Consider the following 3,869-nt stretch of genomic DNA (forward strand, 5'->3'; position numbering starts at 1 on the left):
ATAACCTCCCAAACCCAATTTCTGCCAGGAATACATCCCAGCTTTGTCAGGTGGGCAGAGGGAAACCTGAAAAGGTTTTCAGAGAGACCTGTAAAACATTTACAGAAACACAGTAGCACTTCAAACAGCTCATTTTAATTTCTTATATCATGAGACTGAAGATGTGGGGAGGAGGGAGAGGGAACATGTTTCCAGATTATTTTAAACCATCTCCATTATTTCTGAGGCATGCATTTAAACTGCAAGGGTTGCTCTTCCTTTAGTAATAACCGAGTTATTTTTGTGCTGTGCTTGATTCTCTTGTGAGAACAGGCAGCTAAAATAAACACTCTGTATCTATTCACATCAAAGTTTTTCCAAGAGGAATTGAAATATTGCTGATGTGGCCTATTTTTCCTTAACCTCCAGCTTCTTGTCCTTGAAGCAGCGTGACCGGGGGAGTCGCCCCCCTCGCTGTGATTTGCTCGCTCCGAAGCTGAGCAGTGGATGCTCCAGGGATGAGCAGCCTGAGCCATTTCACAGCCATGCAATTTTTCTCATGCCTCACCAGCTGGATACAGCTGTGCAGCCAAAACACACATTACAGGTCTCTCTCCTGAAGTGTGGGAAGGGGAATGCAAGGAGCTGTTTCCCTGATGCCTGCAAAGGGGGCTCCCTGCTCCCCCTGCACAGCCCTGGGACTGGGACACTGCTGCAGGATTCCACTCCCAGCCAGGGAATTGAACCATTTAAGAGTGCTCAGCTGTCAACTGAGCCACCTGCAGGTGTCAGACAATCTACAGTCAACAGAGCTGGTGCAGGAAAGCAGCAGTAGCTCCTGGAGATGACAATAAACCAGCCGTGGTGACAATGGGAGTGGGCATCAGATGGTACAGCAGCTCAAGACCTCAATCTGCTGTGCACAAAAAGTAAAGCTGGAGGCTGAAATAAGATCCCAGCTTTGGCAAAATGGACCCTTTCCAAGTACTTGAAAAGCTCCCAATACCTGCAAGGAGGAAGAAAACTCTGAGGACCTGTGGCAAGGCAGAGCAAGGCACACATACAAACAAGGTCCCTTCTCGAGCAGAAGAGGTGACAGTGCTGGAAGGCCCGGGGACAGAAGGCTGGGCAGCTCACAGGCTCCTCCTGAGGAACCACAACTGAGGAAAACTCTCAAGATATCTGACACAACTTGCCTGGCCAGAAGACTCCCAAGAAACCAAGACAGCTCTAAGTCATGTTTTGTGGGATCAGAAAAAGACAGGACAGGTCCCAGGGAATGGCAGTGACAGGTTCCCTTGCCCTGGGGACTTCCCAGCAAACCCTCACAGCACCACCTGGCAGCTCTGAGGATGCTGATGGGCAGATAAAAGGCTCAGTACAAATCTGTACTTGCAAGGTAAAGGATTTTAAACCCTATGAGGCTTCAGGGAAGGGATCCCTTCCCACTATGTGTAACCAGAAGCAGGGTCTGTGGATGCTGCTGCACTCACTGCCTCGCTGTACCAGGATCCAGCATTACAGGATTAGGTAGGCAATTATTCAGTCATCCAAACTCATTTTCATGTAAGGTGCTTGAGGAACTCCAGAGCATCTAAAAGATTTTCTGCAGGGCTGCACAGAGCTCTTGAAAAGCCTCTGGTCTATTGTGTATTTTTGCCTTTTTGCCTTAATCCAATATCAAGCATTTCTCCAGGGAATAATGTGCAGGCTGCTCATCAGCATTAGCAGTAAGTCATTATTCTTTACAAATTGCAAGTCATGAATTTTAACAACTCTGAGGAAAGTGTTCATTAGTATTTTCCCAATTTCTAAGATTAGAAATTGAATGGAGATTTACTCATAGCGTGTTATCAAAGCCAAAAGGCAGCAACATTTCCAGGCTTCACTTTCCAAAGAGTGCTGCTCTGCTATTGTGTAGTTAAAAGGAATGAGTGTTTAAAATATAACATTGTTAATTAGCTAAAAGTTACAAGTATGTCATGCAACTTGACATAAACCAGAAAATATCTCAACATGCTGCATTTCAACAGATGGCAAGTGGGTAACGTCAAATTACACTTTGCCTCGTGTAAAGAAAAAGATCCATTTAATTTCTTGAAGTATTCCTCAATTTCTTCTTAGTAAAGAAACTGTTTGTAGGATTTCAGTCCTTTTTTTTTTTTTTTAATATCTTTGCTGTACTCTTCTTCTATTTTCCCCTGCAGTGCAAGGGAACTGCAATTTAAGCAGAATCATCAGTGTCTCCTAAAATATGTTGCATTGCCATTTGCTGTTACACTACTGGAGGATTCCACTACAAAAACAAAACCCTTAAAAAACCAATCAACCCACAAACTGACTGCATTTGCCATATGGTTATTTATACTTATTATAAATTAGGATAACTAAAAATTGCAGCTTTTAATACATAACACTAAAGACTGGAAACGTATTGGGGGTGCCAATACTTGTACTTATGGGAACATATGTTTAAAAAGGCTAACTTTAAAAGACTAGAGCTTTTCTAAGAGGGAAATTAATCTTGTGCTTTACAGCATCTATGTTTCTACTGGCCTGGAGCAGAACAGAGCACTGCAGTTGGGAGTTTCAGGGGATGCTTTGGAAACTGGGACAGCAGCCTAAGTGGTACAGGCTGGGGGAGATGGGGATGAGAAATGCAGAGAGTGCAAAGGAAGATGTAGAATCCTTTGTGCCTCCTGGCCAACCCCTTCCATGCGCTCATGCGTGTGCATCGCTGAACAAGAGCTTGTTTCATTGCCACCTTCACACCAAGCAATCACAAATGAGCAGGGTTTTCATTTGAATTCCAGCATTTGCATTCACTTTTTTAGATGTTATGAGAAAAATCAGATTCCTTAGTCCCATTTTCCTCCAAAAATATTTGAGGCTTGTTTAATCACATCACTCCCTCCTTACTTTTAAAAACTGTCCTGCCAGCATCAAGAACTTGCAGGAAATATAAAGAAAAAGTATTGCGTAAGTGAGGAATGTTCTTGGGTAATGCTTTGCAAAGCACTTCCCTGCTCACACATCATCATCCTGCTTAATTTTTTTGTTGCTGTTGGTGTGTATTTAATGGATTAGATCTTCCTTGTAGCTCAAACGGCACCCTGAAAAACATCCCATCATCTAATACAGGGATGTTTGGATGTTTTGGGATGTCCTGAGCATCCCTGCTTTATCCAGATACTCTGTTGCAAAGCCTTGTAAAGAAGAGGTAAAACTTCCACCTTCTCCACACAAGAAAGAAACATTGCTGTAAAAATAATTTCAGACTGTTCCAGGTGAAGCTTTCACAACACCAAAAGCTGGCTGAGAGCCCCTGCCCTGGATGTGGGAAGGCAGCTGTTAATGCTCCCTTTAATATCAGAAACCCTTCATTAAATCCAGCAGATCAAAGCAGCAGTTCAGTTTTAGTTCCCATTCCCTGGAGTCAGAGCAGACAGCTCTGCAAAGTGCCTGGAAATCTCATCACTGTCTTTGCAAAAATACTCAGATCATCCTCAAAAGAAGCATAGCGGAACTATTTTTTTCAAGCTTCTGCCATTTAAACAACAACAACCCCCCCCCAAATAAGTTTCAAAACACACTTGGTAGTAAAACCAAGTGCTGTTAACGTGCCCAAATGTGTTCCAGTTGTTCAGGAAAAAGATGCTGCAATCAATTTAAGTTTTATTCATTCATTTTTCATGCCAACACCTACGTTTCCATTAAGTGGAAGCTAAAGTGGTAATTGAAACTTCATGTTTTGAAAGAAGTAATCTATACAAACATATATCATTGGTTACATAAAACATTCTACTTCAACATAGGAAGAACCAAGTAAGTAAGTAAAATATAAGTAAATAAGTAAGAAAAAATACAATAAATAAGACAGACTGCTCAAA

This window comes from Vidua macroura, chromosome 15 (assembly GCF_024509145.1).
Source record: "Vidua macroura isolate BioBank_ID:100142 chromosome 15, ASM2450914v1, whole genome shotgun sequence".
Classification (NCBI taxonomy): domain Eukaryota; kingdom Metazoa; phylum Chordata; class Aves; order Passeriformes; family Viduidae; genus Vidua; species Vidua macroura.